Genomic DNA, 27,432 nt, shown 5'->3' with positions numbered 1-27,432 from the left:
AATAGTTCAAATCTCTCTGTTTCTGTTCTATGCTTGGATGTTCAGGGCATTTAAAGATATTTGGTGATTTACTTGAGGGTGCTGGGTATTATCTGATTGCTGAAAGGTGTCCTATGACTGCCTAGTCTAATATCTAGTAGATTCAGTGTTTTGGTTAAGCTTCTTTCTTCCTGGGCTTTGTGACTGTGGTTTGGTCTTGAGCTTGGCCCTGTTTGTTGCTGTTGATTGTCAACCTGCTGGTATTATTGTTTGTTGCTGCTACTGTTGCATTGCTGTGGCTAACCTGTTCTTCTTCTTCTTCCATTGTAACTGATTTCTAGGTACACAGCTTGATCTTGGGTAATTGTGAACTGAAATATGAAGAATGAACCTGTAATTGAAGCATGAGATCATTTGATTTAGTTTTCTGGTTTATGTATCAGAATGTTTGACTTCTTAACGTTATTAAGACCTTTGCTTGAAGTTGTACTAGTTGGATCGAAATTGTTTATGTCGTAATAAACTAAAAACTGTTTGTATTAGTATGGAATGTTAATCGTTTGGTCTCAAATGTATATGAGTTTTCTTCTGCAGTTTTAGTGTTAGTTGTAATTAGGTTCTTTTAAATTGGTAGAATAAGTTGGGTTAGCTTCAACTAGTTGCCTATTATCTTGTGTTGTAAATATGTTTGAAAAAGTAAGCCAACAATAATATAAACCTTTAGTAGTTACCTTTCTTTTTAATTAGCCATAAAAAGGGATTTTGAGGACCACATTTCATATCTGCTCTAATAACTGGAAGTTGAAGGAAGAAATTATAAATTACAAAGCAAAACGAATCCACCGTTTAAATATGTCTGATTAAATGATGAGCACATTTGTGAGCAGTTTCATGGCTTGCCCGGCTGCAAGGGTTCGCTCCCTTAGCCCTGCCTGTGCGGCTGATTCCGCCCCATCTAGCTTGGGCCCGTCCTAGGCCCAATACCATGCATTTAATAAGAACCCTTGTCCACCGCCTGGATTGGGTTCCTTTGGGCCCAAAAGTTAAAATGGCATTTGGTCAACTAGTATTTAACTGATAGACTATGGGATTTCTTAATAACAATTAATTAGGATCTTTGTTTTATTTTAGAGACAAACAAAAAATAGGAAATCATAGTCGCTTCTAGGCTGGCCTTCTAAACAATAAATGAGATGAGCCTCACCGGACAAAGTACATAATTTGCGGGGCCCTCGTTAAATGTATATGTTAAAACACTTAGATTTTGGGACGGACCGTTTAGAGAATTTCACGGCCTTCCCCAAAATAATAACGCGCTAGTCTCTTTAGGCGTGTATTTTAATAACGTTACCTCCCTGAACTCGGGTGCACATTTATGTGACCCAAATCCAAATCTCAACAAAGTCGGAATGTGTCAAAAGCGACGAGTGCATTTATGTGGCGCAGTTTGAGACGCATTTTCACGATGTTGCAATTCTCTTTTAAAATAATAGTAATAAAAGCGGTAAAAAGTTAAAATTCGCACATAGGTTCAGCATGTATAAAATCAGATAAATAAGCCGAATATGACAGTCGAGCAACCGTTCTAGAACCACGGAACCCGGGAATGCCTAACACCTTCTCCCAGGTTAACATAATTCCTTATCCAGATTTCTGGTGCGCGGACTATAATACAGAGTCATTCTTTTCCTCGATTCGGATTCAACTGGTAACTTGGGACACCATAAATCTCCCAAGTGGAGACTCTGAATCTTTAAATAAAAATCCCGTTTCGATTGTCCTTTAATTGGAAAAACTCTCTTACTCCCCTACACCCCAGCGGGCACAGGTAAAAAGGAGGTGTGACTGCTCTGGCGACTCTGCTGGGGACAAACCCAGAATCTCTGGTTCAGGGTTCAGAATTCGAGCTTTAAATAATTGTTATAATTGGCTTGTTTTATCTGATTTTTTTTACATGTTTGGGCCTAATGTGCTAAGTGATACTTTTTACCGCTTTAATATTATCTGAACTGCATATAAACTGCTACAAAGCCTTTCTCTTCTTTGGGGATGTGCTCGCTGGTCGAGACTCTCTATTCTGTTAGTGTCATACCTTGAAATAAGAAAAAGGCTCGGACAAGTTACTAAGCCGAATGGCCTTTTGGTTCCCGGTACGTAGCCCCCTCCTCGACTCAAGGTGTATGCTCGAGTACACAGTCTAGAACAAATACCCAGGTTATGAACCTAGAATAACTCAGCTTCATGCCGGATCCCTAGTAGGAATGTTTGTTTGCATCACGTGCATTTGACTTTGGAGGCTCAATACAGGGGTTGAGTCTGTCTAGGACAAGTGTACCAAAAATGACAAAAGACCATCCTGATGCATCTACTTGCTACTTGTACATTTGTTTTCTTCGGACTTGCATACTGACCGACTTTTGAATATTTTGAGGAAAGGGATGTAGAGGTACGAGGGTTAAAGAGAGTTAATCGCCTATTTTAAAAAAAAAACCAATGTACAAATAGTGTCGAAATTCTGCCGAATTTTTGAGAAAATGAAAAAGGAAAAAGAAAAAAAGAGTTTTGTTTATGAAAAATAGTTTTATTTGCCAAATGAAAAAAGAGTCTTGTTTTCAAAAGAAGTTTGTTTTATCGGCCCGAACTATGCCAGTTTGATTCTCACAGGGTGTGAGATACGTAGGCAACCCCATCAGGTCCAACTTCACTTTTTGCGAAAATAGCCAAAAGAATAAAGTTTTTATTTAAAAATAATTAGGGTGATGCCATTCTTGTTAGAAATAGCCGAATGTCCCTAAAAGGGCCCGGAAGGTTATTTTTGCAAGAACAACCACCTGTGATCATTCTTTTTCAAGGTTTTCACTGGTTAGCCGACACAGCCTTAAAATCTTCGATCCCGAGGTGCTGAAAGGCCGTATTGGCAAAACCGGGTTTTATTTTAAATGAAAAAATGAGAGAGAAAAGTGTCCATGTTATCTTTGAGTCAATTGAATCATGATTTTTGCTTAACCACCCTAATAAATGTGCAGAATGAGCACAAGTCAGAATTTACATGTAACAATTGTGAACAAGATCCCTTTGGAGTTGCGCATGTGGTGGGATGACTTGGGTAAATCAGGGCGCGACACGGTCAAGCTATACCTGGGAGGCCTCACTGGGTTGCTGAAGATTGATCCTAGGGGGGATATTATAAAGGCCTTGGTCGCATTCTGGGACACAGCTCACAATGTATTTCACTTCTCAGATTTTGAACTTACCCCAACATTGGATGAAATAGTCGGATACATCGGGGGTCCCAAGGTTCCTTTGAGACATCAGTACCTGATTGCTCCAAGGACCGTAGCCGTACACAGGTTCTTAGACTCTTTGAAAATAAGCAGGGGGGTCCACAACCTAGACTTGGTAGCTGGTTTTTGTACTTTGCGGTTTATATACAATAGATATGGACACATAGGGGGGTTTCAACAAAACGGAAAACAAAATCTGTAGCAAAGGAAACCGCCTTAAGTGGGAAGAACATAAGTGCTTTGCATTCATGGTAGCCTTTTTGGGACTCCTGGTGTTTCCTAGAAAAGATGGGAACATTGACATACGAGTATCTGAGGTTGTCAGCACTTTACTTACTCAGGCCAACAGCACCCTCGCACCTAAGATAGTAGCTGAAATCTTCCGCGCTCTCACAGCCTGCAAAGTCAGGGGAAACTTTTTTGAGGGGTACAATGTGTTGCTGCAGATATGGATGATCGAACACCTATGTCGTTGTCCTCAATTTATGAGTTATGGGTCGACAGAGAGAACATGCATAGATGAATTTTCTACGAGGGTTGATGGAATCAGCTTACCAGAAGGGGTCACAGAATGGATAGCACATCTCCGTTCCGTCACTGCAAGCCAAATAGAGTGGACATTTGGATGGCTACCTATGGATGAAATCATATATATGCCAGCCATTGGACCCCATTTCCTATTGATGGGGCTTAGGAGTATCCAGCCCTATACCCCTTATCGAGGTTTGAGGCAGTTGGGGAGATGCCAAATAGTTCCGAAAGATGAAGTACTTAGTGGCCAAGTAGTTGAGATCGGGCCCAACGGACAATTTCATGAAGCAACAGTCCGCCAAATTTGGAGCGAGTGTCAATACTTAACGGCAAATACGTGTGTACATGATCGGTCCAAAGGTGAAGTTTCGCCGGGATACCTTGCTTGGTATAGGAGAGAAATTGAGTTTGGGAGGCCAGCCAAAAGACCCCATATCCAGGAGTTCGTCGAGGTGTCGCAAGGATAGTGGGATTGGTTGACTAAAAAACATGAGTATAGAGCCACAATAGGCAGATTGAAGAAGCAAGTCATGGAGCATCAGTTAGAAAACGGTGTTCAAGCCGCTGCAAACAAGGGAGAAAAGAAAAAACTAGCTCAGGAAAATGAGGTCCTCAAAGCTCAAATCCAGAAAATGAAAAGAAACACGGAGAGAAGCCGGGCTGATAAAAGGCTCATAAACGGTATGAAGAAGAAAGCCCTAGAGTATCAAGAAAACCTGGAAAAATCTGAAGCTGGTCTAGCGAGAATCCAGGTGAAATGGATAAAGAAGGCAGAAGAGCGAGTACGGTTTTATGAAGGGACCATCACTATCCTAAGAAGACAGATAGCCACTCTCAAGAATGAGGCAGTTAAGTAGGCTCAAGATTTCAAAGCTGATAGGGAACATTGTTATGATCTGATGGCTCGGATAGAGGAAGGAATGCAGCAGTTGCAAAATAACCACCTTCATGACTCTCGAGTGTTAGAAGCCCGTAATCAGCAAATAGAGCGGTTGCTTCAGGAGAAAGGCGTCATAAGAGAGAGAATTAGAAACATCGCTGACTACATCGTTATGAAGTGCCACATTTGTGAGGATATGACTCGCACTACATTCTTTGCAGCGGTGATGACCTTTGTTAAGCAAATAATGAACAATTTGGATCGACTTTAAAGGGATCTTGTGTATAGGCCCGCCGCAAGACCGAATGATGTCCCGCGGGCACCAGGAGCATTGATGTACTCATAAGTTTCTGTTGAGTCTGTATTTTCTTTTCTATCAGAGTCTGTAAGTCATGTTGGGTTTGTATTTTCCTTCTATTTTGAGTCTGTATTTCTTCAGAGTATGATAGCTTAATTTCGGAGTCTGTTTTTCGTCTTTGCATCAGAGTCTGTTGGTCTTTTGAAATTTGTTAATATTGAGTCTTTATAATCGAAACATCTGTTTTTATAAAAAACTAAAAATCCCAAAAATGTTTTATTTACTTGCGCACTTATCTGACAGAACTACGTACGGTCTGATTCATGCGAGGACATGATATGTAAGCAATCTCTATAGGATTCAACCACCACTAAAATAGAAAAGGAAAAATAAAGAAGGATAGAATAAAGAAAGTTTAAAAGAAGAGACACAATTGTGAGAGGCCGGAATGATGCACGCAACCGAGGCAGATGCATGATAGAAAATGGTTAATTGCCTAGGTGCATTGCATCCCAACGTGTAATTGCATATGTGTTAAACTCTAAAAACTAACAAGTTGTTGTTGTCCAGAGAATTTAAACAGTTAGTTTATTTAAAGGATACTGGTACATTATCATTACCAAACCAGATCAAAGGGACCAATACCAGAAATCATGTCCCGGAGGTCGACACTGGTGTTGAGGAAGAGAAGTTGGATGTCAATAAAATGAAAGAGGAGATGTTCAAGCTTAAGCAACAGATGGCCGAAATGTACCAGGCCTGGTCCCAAGGGAAATCACCACAGTCTTACCCAGCCAACCCGGCTTTTACCCCACAATTACCTCAGTCTCAGGATCATCCCGCCAACAATTCAGGTTTTCCCATTTATCAACACTACCATGGCACTACTTCTCATATACCGCAAGCTCCACCACCAAAATCAATCCCATGCCCTCCTCCGCCAATCACCCCTATCTTTGTGACATCTCCACCAGCTGCACTCCATAGATAGCTGAGTGAACCCGTGTTCCAAGCTCAGGACAACCAGTATTATCCCCCGGAACCCACCTTCAAAGCTCCCGAAAATTACCCTTACGATCCACATTCTGATCCCCCGAGAGAAGCTGAGAGACCAGCCAAAAATCCCGAACATGTGGAGATGTTCAGGAAAATGAAAAGCATAGAACAATTCTTCAGGGATATGAGAGGGCTAAGAGGTCAGGTAAGCGTGGCTTACAAAGATCTGTGTTTATTCCCAAATGTACAACTACCAGCAGGGTTCAAAATGCCCAAATTCGACTTGTACAATGGACACGGTGATCCGGTGGCTCATCTGAGAGGATTTTGTAGCAAAATTAGGGGAGAAGGCGGAAGATATGAATTACTGATGGCGTATTTCAGCCAAAGTTTGAGTGGATCGGTGTTAGAATGGTACACCAGACAAGATCATAGCAGGTGGTACACATGGGACGATTTGGCCCAAGCATTCGCTTTTCACTTTCAATATAATCTTGAGATCATTTCGGATCGACTATCCCTGACCAAACTGGAAAAGAAGCACAGTGAAAGCTTTAGAGAATATGGTTTCCGGTGGAGGGAGCAAGCAACAAGGGTAGATCCCCCAATGAAAGAGAGCGAGATGGTTGATTACCTTTTGCAGGCTTTGGAGCCGACCTACATTGGTCATCTGATGTCCGCAATTGGCATATCTTTTAATGAAGTTGTAAAAATGGGAGACATGGTCGAGGAAGGGCTCAAGTCCAACAAGATCATGAGCTATTCAGCGATTAAGGCAACCACCCAGGCCATTCAAAGTGGCACTGAGGGTGTACTTGGGAAAAAGAAGAAAGAAGATGTCATGACCGTTGAGTCCGGAGCCTGGTTCGGATCTAGAGGCATGTCACCCTACTATAACCAATCATGACCCTACCACCAAAATTACCCCCACACTTCATATAGCCCTCCACAGCACTACTACCCACCGCCAGATCCCCATTTTTCCGTCCATCATGCACAAGCCTATACCCAAACCCCGGCACATGCACAATGGCGTACGCCGGCTCCAATAAATCCATACCCAGCTCCACAAAACACATATCCACCCCAAGGGCCTACAGAAATCCCCCCGAAACAGGTTTCCGACCAAACCAAGCCCTCAAGAATGAGAGGACACAGAGGCAAAATACTTTCACTCCACTGGGGGAATCATATACCAGTCTTTTCCACAGGTTGAGGCAGTTGGGCATGTTGAATCCAATTGAGCCTAAAATGCCAAATCCTCCCCCTAGAAATCTTGACCACTCGGTGAGTTGTGAGTACTGTTCAGGGACCCCTGGGCTTGATACAGATAAGTGTTGGAAACTAAAAACAGCTATGCAAGAGCTTATTGATACTCATCGGATCGAGGTTCAAGCCCCAGAAGCACCAAATATCAATCAGAATCAACTGCCAGCTCACCATGAGACACACATGATTGAGTTGATACACAAAGAGGGGGAGCCCAAGAAGCCCTCGCAGACGGTAATGATGATCCGTTCTAGCGAAACCAGTTTAAAGGAAAAAGTAACCAGTGGGAAATCAGTGGCCCAGTTGAGAGGGGTAGATGATAAGCCAGCTGTGATAGCCGAGAGAGGGTCGTCAAGCATTCTTGCAGTGAAACCTGAGAAAGCTAAAGTGGTAGTGCCAGGGGTTGCAAGTAAACCAGTTGTGGTCATGAAGGGTGCTCGCACAAAGCCTATTATTATAAAACCAGTAACTCAGCTTCCAGTAATCAACAACAAGGCTATTCCTTGGAATTATGAACGGGTGATGGTGATTTACAAAGGGAAGAAATCAAGGAAGAAGTTTGTGAAGCACAAGGTTTGACTCGCTCAAGAAGGTGTTTTACTCCCGAGGAGTTAAGAAGAACTAAAAACGATCCAACGCCGGTGAAGAAAGCTGTAACTAAAGAAGAGGCAGAGGAATTTCTGAGGAGAATGAAAGTGCATGACTATTCTGTTGTAGAACAGTTGAGGAAAACGCCCGCTCAGATCTCATTACTCTCGTTGCTAATCCATTCAGATGAACACCACCAATCTCTGATGAAAATCTTGAATGAGGCCCATGTTCCCGACAAGATCTCGGTAAACCATCTGGAAAAGATAGCCAACAAGATTTTCGAAGTAAACAGAGTCACTTTTTAAGATGATGAATTACCGGTAGAGGGTACTGAGCATAACAAAGCCCTTTACCTGACAGTGAAATGCGAGGACGCCGTGGTTACCCGGGTATTGGTTGACAATGGCTCAAGTGCAAACATCTGTCCTCTCTCCACTCTAAGCAAGATGAAAGTAGAAGAGGAGAGGATCCATAAGAATAATATCTGTGTGCGGGGATTTGAAGGCGGAGGCAAAGACTCAGTCGGGGACATAATGTTGGAGCTGACCATAGGTCCGGTAGAATTCACAATGGAATTCCAAGTGCTGGATATAGCTGTTTCCTACAATTTGCTATTAGGGCGACCGTGGATTCACGCCGCTAAAGCAGTACCATCAACACTCCATCAGATGGTCAAGTTTGAATGGGACAGACAGGAAATAGTTGTGCATGGCGAAGATAATTTGTGCGCTCACAAAAACACCATGTGTCGTTCATTGAAGTGGAAGATGACAAGGGACCATGGATCTACCAAGTTTCTGACGCAATGTCAGTCGAGAAAGTTCCAGAAGGGAAGTGTATCCCAAGCCCGAAGATAAATGCTGCATCAGTCATGGTAGCATATGAAATTCTAAAGAATGATTTTGTACCAGGAAAGGGTTTGGGATCAGCGTTGCAAGGCATCATACAGCCTGTGTCTCTTCCTGAATACTTGGGAACATTTGGTATGGGATTCAAGACCATAGCCGCAGACATAAAAAGAGCCAGGAAATTGAAACAGAGGACATGGGTCCTTCCAAAGCCGATCCCACGTCTTTCCAGATCATTTGTCAAGTTCGATACGAGGAGTCGCTCAGTGACAGCAATTCCCAGTTCTATGATTAATCCTGACAAGGAGTTGATTGAAAGATTTGAGAAGTTGTTCGATAGTGTGAACATGGTGGAAAGTGGAGATGGTTCTAGCAACACGGAAGTGCAATTTGTCAGGCCAAAAACAAAGCTTAATAATTGGAAGGCTACTCCTCTCCCTACTCGGAAGGAGTCTTGGTAGTTTGCTTTAATTTTACTTTAAGTTTGTACGGATTATTCCAGGGTTGTAATCCAGATTTTATTTTTTCAGTCTATTTAAGTGTGCAAACCTTGTTATCTTTTATCAATCAATGAAATACAATTTCCCTTTCTTCATCATTCCTGATGGTTTTCCTTTTGTTTTGTTTTGTTTTCTTTTCTTTTCTATACAGTTCTTTTTTCGCTGGTTCTAATGACATGGCGTGCATAAGGAATCCTCAGCCCAGTCTTAAAAATCAATCTGATTCCAAAATGTTAGTTCAAGAAGTAGATTGTGGTTACGAATCAGAATATGATGATGAAGCCTTCGAAGAGATTAGTAAGGAGTTAATTCACTTCGAAGAAAAACCCAAACCCAATTTGAATGACACAGAAACCATCAATTTAGGGGACACAGACAATGTCCAAGAGACTAAAATAAGTGTCCACCTCGAGCCAAAAATCCAGGAGGAGTTAATCGAAGCACTCATCGAGTACAAAGATGTTTTGCGTGGTCATATGACGACATGCCGGGTTTAAGCACTGATTTAGTGGTCCACAAATTGCCCACTGATCCAGCGTTCCCTCCCGTCAAGCAAAAGTTGAGGAAATTATAAACTGATATGAGTGTGAAGATTAAAGAAAAATTTACCAAACAGTTGGATGCAAAGGTTATCCGGGTCACCCGATATCCTGTTTGGTTGGCTAATGTCGTTCCTGTACCGAAGAAGGACGGTAAGATCAGAGTATGCGTCGATTACCGCAATCTCAATAAAGCAAGTCCGAAGGATAACTTCCCACTACACAATATAAACATTTTGATCGATAATTGTGCCAAGCGCGAGATTGGATCCTTTGTGTATTGCTATGCCGGGTATCATCAGATTCTAATGGATGAAGAAGATGCAGAAAAGACGGCGTTCATCACGCCATGGGGAACTTATTGCTACCGGGTAATGCCATTTGGTTTGAAGAATGCTGGGGCAACTTATATGAGAGCGATGACTACTGTATTTCATGATATGATACATAAGGAGATTGAGGTACACGTAGATGATGTGATCATAAAATCAAAGCATCAGGTCGGCCACGTCGGGGATTTGAGGAAATTCTTCCAGAGACTTCACAGGTACAACCTCAAGCTTAACCCCGCCAAGTGTGCATTTGGTGTTCCATCCAGAAAATGTTGGGATTCATAGTCAGCCGGCGAGGCATCAAGTTGGACCCGTCAAAGATCAAAGCTATACAAGAACTGCCACCTCCGAGAAACAAGACTGAAGTAATGAGTCTGTTAGGAAGGTTGAACTATATCAGCAGGTTTATCGCTCAGCTCACGACGACTTGCGAGCCTATTTTCAAATTGCTGAAGAAGGACACTGCGGTCAAGTGGACTGATGAGTGTCAGGAAGCATTCTACGAGATAAAAGGGATACTTGTCCAACCCGCATGTGCTGGTACCACCAGAACTAGGAAGACGTTTGATTCTTTACTTGACTGTCCTGGAAAATTCATTCGGCTGTGTACTGGGGTAGCATGACGCCACCGGCAGAAAAGAACAGGCCATCTACTATCTTAGCAAGAAGTTCACAGCTTATGAGGTTAAGTAGACTCTCTTGGAAAAGACATGTTGTGCCCTAACTTGCGTGGCACAGAAGTTAAAACATTATTTTTTATCCTACACTACTTACCTCATTTCACGCTTGGATCCATTGAAGTATATCTTTCAAAAGCCTATGCCGACAGGAAGACTCGCAAAATGGCAGATTTTGCTCACAGAGTTTGACATAATCTATGTGACTCGGACTGCGATGAAAGCCCAAGCATTGGCCGATCATTTGGCCGAGAACCCGGTCGATGAAGAGTATGAGCCACTGAGGACTTATTTTCTTGATGAAGAGGTGATGCATATTGATGAACTAGAGAAGGCCGAAAAGCCAAGTTGGAAACTTTTCTTTGATGGGGCTGCTAACATGAAAGGAGTCGGAATAGGAGATGTGCTTATTTCTGAAACAGGGCATCACTATCTTATTACGGCTCAACTTCGTTTTTATTGTACCAACAATATGGCTAAGTACGAAGCATGCATTTTGGGTTTAAGGTTAGCTGCAGACATGGATGTCCAGGAAGTCTTGGTCTTGGGAGACTCGGACCTTCTGGTACATCAAATTCAAGGAGAATAAGAAACGCGAGATCTGAAGCTCATACCATACCGACAATGCTTGCATGATCTTTGTCAACGGTTTAGATCAGTGGAGTTCAGGCATATTCCAAGGGTCCATAATGAGGTTGCCGATGCTTTGGCTACCCTAGCGTCAATGCTGCACCATCCGGACAAAGCCTATGTCGATCCTTTGCATATTCAAGTACGAGATTAACATGCTTAGTCCAACATGATTGAAGAAGAATTTGATGGCGAACCGTGATTCCATGATATCAAGGAATACATCAGAATGGGGATATACCAGTGCAAGCCACGAGGGATCAAAAGAGAACAATTCGACGGTTGGCAAGCGAATTTTTCTTGAGTGGAGGAGTTTTGTATAAAAAAACACCAGACCTGGGATTGTTAAGATGAATAGATGCTAGACAAGCTACGTCTGTCATGTACGAAGTACATTTAGGAGTCTGCAGACCACATATGAGCGGATATGTGCTGGCAAAGAAAATTCTCCGAGCAGATTATTATTGGCTCACCATGGAGCGAGATTGTATTAGTTTTGTGCGCAAATGTCATCAGTGCCATATACACGGAGATTTGATTCATTCTCCACCACTGGAATTGCACACAATGTTAGCGCCATGGCCCTTCGTCGCTTGGGGCATGGATATCATTGGACCAATTGAGCCGGCATCATCCAACAGGCATAGGTTCATTCTGGTAGCCATTGATTATTTCACCAAATGGGTTGAGGCCAAAACTTTCAAGTTTGTGATCAAGAAAGCAGTGGTCGATTTTGTTCACTCAAATATCATCTGTTGATTTGGAATCCCAAAGGTGATCACATGGATAATGATGCTAATCTTAACAGCAATTTGATGAAAGAGGTATGTTAACAGTTTAAGATTACACACCGCAATTCTACCCCATATCGTCCCAAGGCGAATGGAGCAGTTGAGGTAGCCAACAAAAACATAAAGAAGATACTTCGGAAAATGGTAGAAGGTTCTAGGTAATGGCATGAAAAATTACCATTTGCATTGTTGGATTATCGCACTACTGTCCGTACTTCAGTAGGGGCAACTCCTTATTTGTTGGTATATGTAACTGAAGTCGTAATACCTTCGGAAGTTGAAATCCCGTCTCTTCGGATTGTCGCTGAGGCTGAGATTGATGATGATGAGTGGGTCAAAACCCGTCTGGAGCAGTTGAACTTGATTGATGAAAAACGATTGGCAGTTGTGTGTCATGTCCAGTTATATCAAAAGAGAATGACAAGAGCATACAACAAAAAGGTGCGTCCCCAGAAGTTGAAGTGGGCCAGCAAGTGCTGAAACGCATCCTTCCACATCAGGCTGAGGCAAAAGGCAAGTTCGCCCCGAATTGGTAATGACCATTCATTGTAACCAGAGTATTGTCCAATGGTGCTTTATGTTTAACAGATATCGAAGGAAAATGCATAGACATGACTATCAATTCTGATGCAGTAAAAAGATATTATGTATGATTTCTTTGGTATAAGTGATTGATTGTTTGTATTTGGCATTATTTCAAAGATTAAAATGACGAAGGTAATTTGTTCTACTATCTAAACATTTTATACTTTGTTCCCCTTTTGAGCCTTATTTATTTATTTCATACCCCTCTTTTGGAATCAATAATGAAAAAGAGAGAAAAAGAAAGAAAAGAAAAAGAGAAAAGAGAAAAGAAAAGAAACGAAAAATATAACAACAAGGAAATTCACGTGTGAACTACGTTTGACCTGATCCCTGTTATGGGTACGTAGGCAGCTTTACGGCTCGGTCAAAGTGATATAAAATATCCAAAGATCCCCAAACAAGAAAATGGGGCAGAGGTTGTATTTGTAATAAGAAATGTGATTCCAAAAGTTGTAATTTTAAATTCATGTCAAATTATTTTGAGCCTTTGATACCCTTTCTTTCTAATCCCATCCAAAAGCCCACATTACGGTCCAAAGAAAGACCTTCTGATCAGTTTTTCGAGAGATGACAAGTCAAGCAAATAGAAGTGATTCATATCAGGGTAATACTCCGGTCCAAGCAGGGAAAATAATGAAAATAAGAGAGTCTTATTGGTGAAAACCTTCACAGTCACCATAAGGCGACGGAAGTTGAGAGAAATAAAATGAGAGAGTCTTATCGGTGAAAACCTTTACAGGAACCATAAGGCAACGGGAGTTGAGAGAAACGAGAGAGTCTTATTAGTGAAAACCCCTCGAAGGGCACTATAAGGCGATAAGGAATTAAAAAGGGGCAAACGAGATAAGCTTGATGGAAAGGATCCGTCGAGACATCAAACAGAATAAAGATGTTGTTTCGGCAAAAGAAGATGGGTTGCGGGACCTTTTAAATGTAAGGAAGGGACATCAAAAAGATTGATTGGTATAAATAGACTGGGTTGATTGATATAAACATGCACAACATGACCATTGGAATCGGTTATACCCTTCAGATAAGTCATTTTCTCTTCAAACAATCATTCAGAAAGATTTTTCTTGTTCTATCTTTCGAAGTCATCATTTTCCACTTCTTTTTTATCAATAGTAGTTTGTTTTTAAGAAGGATTTTCAGAGCTAACTACCAGTTGCCAACATGGTGCAAGGTAAATGGGGATAAGACAGGCGAGGATAATGTGATGGGACGGGGAAGACGTCGTTGTAAGACCAAATGATGGATTGGTCCAAGTTTTTGGAGACAGTATGGAGCAAAGGTGAAAACAACGGTTGAGAGGTTTGTGAATACAGAATCATCAAGAAGGTCGAAAGTTATCAGCCAAGTTTTAAGATGGTCGAACAACGCAGAGCATGGAAAAGAGCGAAAGGGAAAACCGTCCCCAGCAGGAGCATTCCCCCGTTTTAAACTAACAAATTCTCTTTGATTTTAAGCAGGGACAGGAAATGTTATTGATGACAGAAAGACATGCCACAAGAAAGATTGTCAAACTGGGGCAGAAAATTTTCTTTCATTTTTGAAAATTTTCTGGAAGTCAGGTACCCACTTGGGGAAGAAGGAAGATAACACAAGTTTGGAGAAAAGTGGTATCCCCAACAGTCAAAAGAAGACAAAACAAGTTTTAAAGAAAGCAATTTCGGGAGGAAGATAATACAAGTCTTAAGAGAAGTAGTTCCAGAGGAAGGAAAACACCAGCTTTAAGGGAAGTAGTCTTTGAATGAGGAAAATAACATATTTTTGAATGAAATACCGGTGTTATCCCCAGCAGTTCTCAGAGGAATGAAATACCAGTTTTGAGGGAAGCAGTTCTGAAAGAAGATAATTCAAGTTAGAAGGAAAATGGTTCAAGAGGCAGGAAGGAACAACGACAATAGAATGCATTTTTAAGAAGTTGTTGAAGTCAGGAGCTCACCTGGAGAATGGAGGTGTTATATCTTTAAGAAGTTGTTGAGTCAGGAGCCCGCATGGAGAATGGAGGTGTTATATTTTAAGAAGTAGTTGAAGTCAGGAGCCCGCCTGGAGAATAGAGGTGTTATATCTTTAAGTTGTAGTTGAAGTCAGGAGCCCGCCTGGAGAATGGAGGTGTTATATTTTTAAGAAGTAGTTGAAGTCAGGAGTCTGCCTGGAGAATGGAGGTGTTATATTTTTAAGGAGTAGTTGAAGTCAGGAGCCCGCCTGGAGAATGAAGGTGTTATATTTTTAAGAAGTTGTTGAGTTAGGAGCCCGCCTGGAGAATGGAGGTGTTATATTTTAAGAAGTAGTTGAAGTCAGGAGCCCGCCTGGAGAATGGAGGTGTTATATCTTTAAGTTGTAGTTGAAGTCAGGAGCCCGCATGGAGAATGGAGGTGTTATATCTAATGTCAAATTGTGTGATTATCTTTGTATTTAATTTTGTGTGATAAATATTATTAAGGGTTAATTAGTATTTCCTAAGTTAATTTTGGTTTTACAATTTAATTTAGAACTTTTGGTAATTAAGAATTAAAAAAGAAAATAAAGAAAAGGAAGAAATGAAAGAAAGAGTTGATAAACTCGGACCAGGCCAATGGCCCAAACAATATGTCCGTAGACCCAGTCCAAATACCCCTTTTACTCGGTCCAACCGACCTGGCAATACGACGTCCAAACGATGTCATATCTGTCACGTCCAATCTCAGCCATACATCCCAATCCATCAACGACCAAGATCATCTCTCCCTTACCCGTTCTTATACCCGCCCCGACCCCATTACTACCAAACGAACCCATTTTGATCAACAAATTGATTGTGGCCGTTGGATTCCCATCATCCAACGGCTGAAATCAATTGATTAAACTCTAACCTATCAAACCCCCTCCCAATCCCCTACCCCTCTCATTTCCAAACCCCTTCAGTCGTCTCTTTCAGAGACGAACCAAATGACCCACCAAACCCTAGCTGCCCTCGTTCCCTTCGCCTGAAAACCCGGCGGCCTGAGGACCGATAACCCTCAAATTCACACCCCTAAACCTTCTAACCACCCTCAACACAAATCCCTACCCATTTAACCTCGAATCATCCCAGTTTGTTTCGAGTATTCAATCGAAGATTCGAGCAAAACCCTAAACCTACCCAACCAGTCCCAAGTTCACACCCCAGCTCCACCTGACCTCCCTCATTCCCAAACCACCCCTACTTTGGCTCGAATCTTGCTAGAACTGGTCGAATTTTAAATCGATTGAAGAACCCTAGAGAGCCAAAACTTGGAACCTGTCCGAGTAAAGGGGAAATTTGAGGTTCTTAATCAACTTTAGTCGAGTGTTTTCAGTCGAGAACACTCGATTGAGGTCCGTTTGGACCTCAAAAGTTCGAGTCAAAGTTTAAAATGGAACTGTTTGGAGTTTATCCTGTAATTTTGAGGTATTTTTCTTCTTTTTCTTTTCTATTTTTGTTGTTGTTTATCTGCTTAAGCTTCATTGTATTTTATCATCTTTTCGATTTATTTCTCTCTTCTCTTTCGGACCTTTTTTCTGGTCCAGTTTTTTTCTCTCTCATGTGGTTGATTGGCATATGTTGAATCGATTGAGTGTGTTTGTCCTTTAGTTTGGTTGTAAAAGTCAGTGTCCGTAATGTTCTTGTACAAAAACTGTGTCTAGTCTTGTAATTGGTTCCTAGTATTACTAGTTCAAATGGTCTCATTTTCTGTGATGTTTGGCTCCTTATTTTTGTTGTTCATCATTTTACATATAAATTCAGTTTATTTTCGTTCAGTATGTTACAGTATTTTATTCATTTTTGTTTAGTTTAGAGTTGTGAATATAGTTAGTCATTCCCACGTAATGTGTCAATCATGGTTGGAAGTTTAACCTGGTTATGTTCAAATATGTTTTGTCCTGATTCGTTGGCCTTCATTTGGATACCATTTGATCTAATCTGAGTTCTAAGTTTGAACTGCTAAGTGAATTTGAATTAAATTGGTTATAGCTGCTGTAGTTTGGTGATCAATTAGGAATCATCTTAGTTATTTGATTAGGGAATGAGTTATAGCCGATAGGTTTTGGGTACAGATTGAAAGGGGATTGGATAGGACAATAATTTTAGTAAGTTTAGGGGGGTAATTTGGGAATTGAAAACTTGAAGAAATGGGTAGTTTGAGTGTTCTGTCCACTAAGTACTAATGTACCATTAAAATAATGCATTTGTTTAATAATTAGTGGGGAACACAGCATATTGGTATGTGAGGTAATGATAAAAGTTAAAGGGATGCACATGGGAGGGAATAAACAGGCTGAAAAGTACAAAATTTAAAAAAAAAGAGTTTATACATTGGTCTTTAAAAGGGGAAGACCTAAGAGAAGAAGAGGGGGGGATTTTTTTGGACAAAGTTAGGGGTCTTTTTTTTTTCCAGTCTTTGAGAGAGTCTTCCTTCTGGAATCAGTTTCTGAGAACTAGAACTCATAGAGAGATTTTGAGGATCAGTTTTCTTGAGAGCTTTTAAAGCTGAATTCTTCTACACTTTGAAACCTTAAGAGTTTGAGAGAGTGCTTTAGACAATCAGCTCACACTGTTACATTGATTTCAAGAGCAGAAATAGTTCAAATCTCTCTGTTTCTGTTCAGTGCTTGGATGTTCAGGGTATTTGAAGATATTTGGTGATTTACTCGAGGGTGCTGGGTATTATCTGATTGCTGAAAGGTGTCCTATGACTGCCTAGTCTAATTTCTAGTAGATTCAGTGTTTTGATTAAGCTTCTTTCTTCCTGGGCTTTGTGACTGTGGTTTGTTCTTGAGCTTGGCCCTGTTTGTTGCTGTTGATTGTCAACATGTTGGTATTATTGTTTGTTGCTGCTACTGTTGCATTGCTGTGGCTGACCTCTTCTTCTTCCATTGTAACTGATTTCCAGGTACACAGCTTGATCTTGGGTAATTATGAACTGAAATGCGAAGAATGAACCTGTAATTGAAGCATGAGATCATTTGATTTAGTTTTCTGGTTTATGTATCAGAATGTTTGACTTCTTAACATTATTAAGACCTTTGCTTGAAGTTGTACTAGTTGGATCGAAATTGGTTATGTCGTAATAAACTAAAAACTGTTTGTATTAGCATGGAATGTTAATCGTTTGGTCTCAAATGTATATGAGTTTTCTTCTGTAGTTTAAGTGTTAGTTGTAATTAGGTTCATTTAAATTGGTAGAATAAGTTGGGTTAGCTTCAGCTAGTTGCCTATTATCTTGTGTTGTAAATATGTTTGAAAAAGTAAGCCAACAATAATATAAACCTTTAGTAGTTACCTTTCTTTTCAATTAGCCATACAAAGTGATTTTGAGTACCACATTTCATATCTGCTCTAATAACTGGAAGCCGAAGGAAGAAAGTATAAATTATAAAGCAAAACGAATCCACCGTTTAAATATGTCTGATTAAATGATGAGCACATTTGTGAGCCGTTTCATGGCTTGCCTGGCTGCAAGGGTTCGCTCCCTTAGCCCCGCCTGTGCGGCTGATTCCGCCCCATCTAGTTTGGGCCTGTCCTAGGCCCAATACCATGCATTTAATAAGAACCCTTGTCCACCGCCTGGATTGGGTTCCTTTGGGCCCAAAAGTTAAAATGGCATTTGGTCAACTAGTATTTAACTGATAGACTATGAGATTTCTTAATAACAATTAATTAGGATCTTTGTTTTATTTTTAGAGACAAACAAAAAATAGGAAATTATAGTCGCTTCTAGGCTGGCCTTCTAAACAATAAATGAGATGAGCCTCGCCGGACAAAGTGCATAATTTGCGGGGCCCTCGTTAAATGTATATGTTAAAACACTTAGATTTCGGGATGGGCCGTTTAGCGAATTTCATGGCCTTCCCCAAAATAATATCGCGTTAGTCTCTTTAGGCGCGTATTTTAATAACTTTACCTCCCTGAACTCGGGTGCACATTTATGTGACGCAAATCCAAATCTCAACAAAGTCGAAATGTGTCAAAAACAACGGGTGCATTTATGTGGCGCAGTTTGAGACGCATTTTCACGATGTTGCAATTCTCTTTTAAAATAATAGTAATAAAAGCGGTAAAAAGTTAAAATTCGCACATAGGTTCAGCATGTATAAAATCAGATAAATAAGCCGAATATGACAGTCGAGCGACCGTGCTAGAACCACGGAACCCGAGAATGCCTAACACCTTCTCCCAGGTTAACAGAATTCCTTATCCAGATTTCTGGTGCGCGGACTGTAATACAGAGTCATTCTTTTCCTCGATTCGGGATTCAACCGGTGACTTGAGACACCATAAATCTCCCAAGTGGCGACTCTGAATCTTTAAATAAAAATCCCGTTTCGATTGTCCTTTAATTGAAAAAACTCCTTTACTCCCTTATGCCCCTGCGGGCGCAGGTAAAAAGGAGGTGTGACATCTGCTATAATCAATTCATTATGAAAACAAGCAACACATGAGAATTCCTGAAGAATCTTCTAGTTCTTTAGTATATGCTTATCTGAATTCTCAAATACCTCATTTAAAAATGGCAAATGAAAACTTCAAGTTTATCATGTCATGTGTTATCTCTTAGTAAACTTCTGGTTTATTATGGTATAAACTTTTGTTTTAGTAAACTTCTGGTTTACTGTGATACATGATATAGTACAAATTAAAGAATAAGACGGGTAACTTCTCACATACATTTTATTTTACCCCCTATGATTGTGGAAACATTAAGATTATCAATCTTCCAATCATTTGTAGTCTCAATATGATAGCCATTTGTATTAGTAAACTTCAGGTTTACTGCAACATATGTTTTGACCATAATCATATAATATGAATGACATATTTGTATATAAGCTCTTCGAGAGCCTTCATTTATTATCCACAATCTAATCTTTATGTGGCACTATTGGTGTCATGTATTCTTTAGGCAAATATTTAGCTCTTCAGGAGTTGTTGATACATTTTATACTATCAAATATTGCTCAGACACTGGTGGTGTCATGAGAGAAAATCACAATCAAATAAACAATGTAAAACAATTGTTTAAGCACACGAAAACTCCTCTTCATAATATTTTTCCACTTCAGGAGCAAATTTAAAATACGAAATATTGAGTATATATTCTCTCAATTATATTAACTCTTCTGGAGGTGAATTATAATGTATTCACATCAAGAGCACGTTCATATTTACCCGACTTATTAGTATTGTCACATTCACTTCAGGGAATGGATTAATATTATCAAAAGTTCTCATCCTTCACGAAATCGAACATAATTATCTGAATGCGCATTAATCACATCAAATTGTGATGCCTCAACCTCTTTTAAAATATTTACTACTTCAAGAGCAAATCGAGGTGTGCATTTAATATAGAGAATATTTATGTAGATTATCTTCAATTGTAACCATAGAAAGCCTAAATTATCACTTCTGGTGATCATAGGCATATACCACTTCTGGTAGTTAACAAAATATAATTACAATGAGATATACGAAATATAACCACTTCTTGTGGTTGTATATTTCTTGCAAACTCTGCTAGAGTTTAAGTTGATCTAATAATGTTATCCATATTCTTCAAAATGACATAAACAAGATATATTATAGTAAACATCATTATCAAATCATAATTTTTCTTTATGTACAACAATTACATAACCATATTATCTATTACAAATAACAAAAATTAAAATATTTACATTTATACAGATTCACCACCGATTACATGACTTGTTTCTCCTTCTGGGAGTGCAAGGTAATCAGTTACATACAAATGCATGAAGTCTAAATTATCTTCAGAAATAAAATTTGCTTCAGCATTTTTCTCTGTCTTCTTTAGGGAGGCTTGATAAAGCTCAACCAGATGTTTTGGCGTACGACAGGTACGTGACCAATGCCCTTTTTCTCCACATCTATAGCATACATTTTCTGTATTTTGTGCTTGCACCGCTTCATGCTTTTGTTCCTTCCTTTTCCATTGCTGGTGGTGAGGAGTGTTCTTTGGTGTATTATTATTACCATGATTAGAGTTTCTTTCCCGACCACGACCTTTTCCACGTTTACCCTGGTAGAAGTTTGTCTCATTCACTTCAGGGAATGGACAAGAACCAGTAGGTCGGCTTTCATGATTTTTCATTAATAGCCCATTATGTTGCTCGGCTATAAGAAGATGTGAGATAAGTTCAGAATACTTTTTAAATCCCATCTTTCGATATTGCTGCTGCAGGAACATATTTGAGGCATGAAAAGTGGTGAAAGTTTTCTTCAACATATCATGATCAGTAATATTATCACCACATAACTTCAATTGGGAAATAATTCTAAACATAGCAGAATTATACTCACTGATAGATTTAAAATCTTGTAGCCTTAGATGAGTCCAATCATATCGTGCCTGTGGAAGAACGACCATCTTCAGGTGGTCATATCTATCTTTCAAATTATTCCACGGTATGACTAGATCTTTAACAGTAAGATATTCCATTTTCAGGCCCTTATCAAGGTGATGGCATAGGAATATCATTGATTTGGCCCGGTCTTGGTTTGATGCCAGATTTTTGTCTTTGATGGTGTCTGCCAGACCCATCGCATCAAGATGAATTTCAGCATCAAGCACCCAAGACATGTATCTTTTGCCCGATATGTCCATGGCTACAAATTCAAGTTTAGAAAGATTTGACATTATCTAGGAAAAGAAAGTTCTTACCTCAGATACTTTCAAAATATTTGCTCGAGATGGCAGAGTCTCGTGCTGATAACGTGTTATAAAATAAAGACTATAAAGTAAAGATAAGTATAGAGAGAAACTGATATATTATTCGAATTCAAACTCATGTACATAATGAACTGAAATCTCTTCTATTTATAGAAGAAAGGAAGTTGCTGTGTAAGCTGCTACTATACCAGATATGGATAATCTTCTACTGAGAGCAATGTTTATCCATAACAGAGTACTGAAAGGATAAGCTTATTATACCCGATATGGATAATCTTCTACCGGGGGTAATGTTTATCCATAACTGGGTACTGAAAGGATAAGCTATTATACCCGGTATGGATAATCTTCTATCGGGGATAATATTTATCCATAACTGGGTACTGAAAGGATAATCTTATTATACCCGGTATGGATAATCTTCTACCGGGGGTAATGTTTATCCATAACTGGGTACTAAAAGGATAAGCTTATTATATCCGGTATGAATAATCTTCTATCGGGGGTAATATTTATCCATAACCGGGTATCGAAGTGATAAGTTTTTTCAGGAAGCTTATTTCCAATAGAGTATTTAAATAGATAAACATATTTACGGTGGAGTCCCATATGGATAAGCTTCTTCAGGAAGCTTATTTACAACGGAGTACTAAATGAACATCCATAATATAATATATTTATAACAAATATGAAATAATTTACTACCAAGAACTTTTACTTAATTGAATAATATTAAAAATTATTTTAAGTGCGTCAATTAATTGATGATATATTTATTAAAATTCCACCTTATCTATTCGGTAATAAAGAGACGCGAAAGAAAAATAAAGACCGAAATCAAATGATTTATCATTTGCCCTTTTAATATTAACATTATAACTATTACATGCACTAAATGGAAAACCTTTATTCGAGTTATCATTATTTATTTTAGATGTCATTAATTCTCAATAGTTATTATAGTTTGATTTTAATTATTTGTTGTATTTCATTTATTAGAAGTACAAAATTCATTACCAAAACCATTCATTTTACTGGTTAATTATACCATTTATCCAGCAATACTATAAAACTTGCTTTGATTTTGACATGAAGCAGTAATGTGTCTAAACTAGACATTAATTCTTCGTATCCAGCTTTAACTTAAGTTAAAAGGGCAGCATGATGCATAAAGTATTCTATGTTTATGCGGGCTTGGAGAAGGACCGGCCTCCGGTGGAGAATTTAGACAGCTTAATCTAATGCAAGTATTAGTGGCTGCTTTCACGGCTCGAACCCGTAATGGAGACAACTTTGCCTTTTCTCCAACGCTCCCTTTCAAACCAGGTTTAAAATTTGTACAAATAAAAATCTGGTTATGGCTTAAGCTGGAACATTTTCTGCTTCTGACTTAGAGTTTAAATCACATAAAAAATCTGGTTGTTTTTGGAATAGAATTAAAATCACATAAATATTATAGTTAAAAGAATATTCAAACTTTTAACATTATACCGTTTCGATTATGAAAGAACGTAAATTGTTTAATCTTATCGTTCGAATACCGATAAAACTATAGATTCCAAAAATATCCATATTGTACCGTGTCTCTGTATTATTAGCTTCCAATTTAGGGGCGACCCAACAAGTTTTGTGCCCTAAAGTCAAATTTTATAAGGGGTCTTAATTTTTTAAATTTATTTTTCTAGCTTTTTTTTAGATGCAAAATTATTAGTAAGTTTTTATAATTAATTTCTCCTAATAAATCTTTCTCAATTGACAATATAGCTAATCCATTTAACCTCTTTTGAGACATTGTTGAACTTAGGTAAGATTTTATCAATTTTAATTTTTGAAAACTTCTTTCCACTGAAGCAATGGTAACATGAGTTATTAACATTATTCCATAAGCAATATAGACATTTGGAAAAGAATCAAATCTTTTTATTTGATGGAGTGTATCAATTAAACTACTATCTTTTAATTGTACTATTTTCCTTAATACTTTTAATCCAAAAAAATAAATCTAAACCATCAATATAGAATTGATTATTATGCTTTAAGGAACATTCAAGATTAAAGATAATATTTTTCAAATTTCCATCATCTAGTGATCTTAGTTTTTACCACTAAATAGAAAACCAAAAATATTTTCATATGCTTCGAATTGTTCAAATATATTTTGAAGCGAAAAAGTAGCCTTGTATACTATATAAAAGTAATCAATGGTTAACGTAGGAGACATCTCTATTTTTTCCCCGGGGAATCCTATTGCTTAACATTCAATTTGCCTATGACCATCAAATGAAATGTGAATAACCTGTCCTCTAAAGGACTTTTCGAAAGATCTGGAGATTTCATTATCAACATCCTCATCAAATTATTACTTCGTATACATCATACGTTTCATACAAAATTCCGGTTCGATATTTATTTCAAGTGCAATTTTCTTTGTAAAAATCATAGCAGTTGCAAATCCTTCTTTTCTATATTTGTTAAAGAAAGAAATCAAACCTTTTCAATTCAGAGATTGTTTTTAAACGTATACATAACCTATTAGGTGTAACAAAAAATAGGGCCTCCATAAATGTGGAGCCTAAAGCAGTTGCTTTACTTGTTTTATGGAAGGGCGCCCTGTTCCAATTTGAGGCATTCATAAGTCAACTTAATTACTCTGGGATGTTGATGTGTTCACACTTTTCTTTTCTCTTTTTCCTATTTTACTAATATGTAGCAAGATTATTTTGAAGAAAAATAATGAGATAAGCTTTTTTGTATAAATTGAAAACCTTTGTCTCATGGTATAACGAAACAAAATATTATTGACTACAAATACAAAAGGTGAATATTCGGTTTTTCAAGAAATGTACGTATACTATTTTTTTCTGCTTTATTTTTCTTTTGATTTTTTTCGTTTTATTAGATTTTCTTTTCCCTTAGAGCTTAAAAACTAATATATTTTGATCCTTTTTTTTCTCTCTCTCTTTTACTTCTATAACACAATAGAAATTTTACTATAACTAGTCAAATATGTGCGAAAAAATATATTTTTTTGTCATATACATCTCATGGTGTAATTATCTTGAAACATTTCATTAATAATCAATTTAAAAATAAAACTTTATTTGAAAATATTGAATACCACATGAAAATGTAAGCATTTTTATGAGTCAGGCATTTTTATACCGTGCCTTCTACACGGATATGTCCATGCCTACACAATTCATTGTTTTATGCCAATAACCATTATTATGCAGATTGAGAAATCTACGATACTCATAAATATACTCTATTAATTATGAATAGAAATCTCCAGATAAAGCAAGATTCGCTGTATATATTGCTGAATGATCAGATAATTAATTTTCTGATATAGCCGTGAGAAATTAATGTTGCTAAGGTGCAGAAAGTACAAAAAATAAGTGCCCTGAAACAAATTTATGATTCTAGAATGTGATTGAGATACATCTATTTATTTTTAAAATGTTTGATAAAAATAAACAAAATCTACAAAGATAAAATAACTATAGGAAGTACCTACTGCATTCAAATACAGGCCAGTGATGAAGCCGGAAATTTCTTTAAGGGTCTTCAAAGATGTTCACTGTTGTGGCCAAACGCACACGCAAGTATACGCGGTCGTCAAGTAATAAAGTGACTAAAAGTCGGATGTCGAACCCACGAGGACTTGTGATTAACTATTAACTAAATTAGACTATCCTATTTATTTAAACAAGAATTAAAACTAGAAATATTTAATTCTAAACTAATTAAATAAAGAAATATAAATAATAAACTTGAACAGAGGAAGGACAGTTTTTTATATTATAAATGTGATGAAAACAATGCAGGGTTATGGGCTATCTAACATTCCTATTGTATTCTTCAGTTGAATTGACTAACTAATTTATCTAGTTTATTGGTTAACAGGGTTGATATTGCTCAGAAGAATCTGTCGAGTTCTTACTCGCCTATTCAAGCTAACCTAATGCCTATATGTCTATGAAATTAAAATTAACAAGAATACATTTATAATTCATGTAAATCACTCAAGCAAGACAATTAGGTATATGTCTATCCTAATCGCGAATCCGTTCCCGATGCCCAGGTTCAAGAACTTGCTCTACTCAATCCTATATGTAATCTAGAATTCCCACTTTCGAGTTCAACTCTAGATTCGTAGATAGTATTTAATTGGTGATCAAACAATTTTATAATTAAGCGCAAGATTGAATAAATAACCAATATGATAAATCAAGAAGGCGAAAAAAATATCCGAATAACAACAGTCATGAAAGAACCACAACCCCAGAACGTGAAGTTTAGCTCCACATAGACATGGTATCCAAACAAAAAATCATGCAAAGAAATATAAAAATTATAAAGTTTAGTGGAGGAAAAGATGAAACTCGGCCTCTACAGCGGCTCCTTGCTCTCCCTAGGTCGAATTCCCTTCAAAAAGTGTGTTCCCTCCCCTAAAAGGGGCGTTTTTGGCCTATATATTGCGTACAAAAGTCGTGGGCCAAAGTTTCCCTTTTCCTAATCCGACTCAGCTTAGGGATTGATGCTGGGGTGGATGCTTTGCATCCACCTCGTCCTCCACTTCTCAGCTTCGCATGCGAAGCATCCACCCTTTGTTCATCCATCTCATCTTTGCCCAGGTGTGGATGTTATGGGATGCTATGGGCCGACTTCACTGCTAAGGGTGCACCAAGTAACCTTCTTTCCAAGGTTGGATGCGACGCATCCACCCTCTTCTCCTCTAGTTGGAGCATTTTTTCTTCATATTTTTGCTCTCCAAGCACCCTAAATCATCACACCCAACTCAATTAGTCATAAAACCAATAATTAAACTATGTTGGGCATTTTTAACACCAAATAGCAACAAAAACGGTTAAAATATGGGTAAAGTAACATCAAAACATATATAAATATCCCCAACATGACCACCCCACACTTAAACCTTTGTTCGTCCTTGAACAAACTATCACTATAGCGGACGAAACAAAATTAAGCTCTTATCATTCAAAGCACACTACACCAATGACCATGGTTGTTTGCCACAATTAAGCTTTAGCATATGCATTCGCATACACTTCCCTTTTATATATGCCAAACTTCAAAACTATTCAAACAAAAACAACATACTCATAACAATCCTAGCCTCAAAATCGACTCAACGTCATAGATAAGTCTAATAATGTAACATATCCCTCGTGAAACCATGTGCCGTCACAATAAAATCCCTATATTCAAATCAAATGCTTAAATATATTTTAAGGACTCATATATATCAAAGAAAATCTCCCACTCTCACAAAAGAAGTCACATGCATGCAATTGGCACCATAGGCTTGCCCTTAATGTAAGTCGCTACTCATGTAGGCTCACTCGATCTAAAATCAATTAGGCCGTTTTTATGGTTGTAATGTGGGCTAAGAGACGGGAAGGATATATTTAGGAATAGTGGCTAACCCTCCTAAGCACTTTAACACATCATATAATCAACTGTAAGCACGAATTCTTTAGTCCCAATTTCAATTTCACAAAAACATTTACCTCCAACAATGTTTCCTCTTTATTTAAGCACTATCGTCATTTATACCCCCACTAGCAAGAACAAGACAACACTTTATTCATCTATATTTTTTTTTCTTCCTCTTTCCAGATTTTTCTGTTCTTTTTTTTTCCAACTATTTATTTTTTCAATTTTCGCTAGTGGTGTATTATTTTACAAAATAAATGCATCTTTCTCCCTTTCATTGGTTCCACTCGAAAGCCACCCAAATTCCCTCCTTACTTCTTTTAGCGCTCATTTCACAGTTAAAGTACTTTAAGAGGTAAAAGGATCAAAATAATGTCAATTAAGAATAAAAAGGGTATAGGATTGTAATGCGGGTGCCAAATAAAAGTCTATAGGCTCAAAAGGGTTAACTAGAGATAAATTTTATTTGTGATAAGCATTTAAGCTCAGAAAGATCAAAGAAAGCCTAAAATTATTTTTCAAACTGAGCATCACCTAAAATTTCGC

This window comes from Nicotiana tabacum, chromosome 21 (assembly GCF_000715075.1).
Source record: "Nicotiana tabacum cultivar K326 chromosome 21, ASM71507v2, whole genome shotgun sequence".
Lineage (NCBI taxonomy): Eukaryota > Viridiplantae > Streptophyta > Magnoliopsida > Solanales > Solanaceae > Nicotiana > Nicotiana tabacum.
This window is presented reverse-complemented; position numbering follows the sequence as displayed.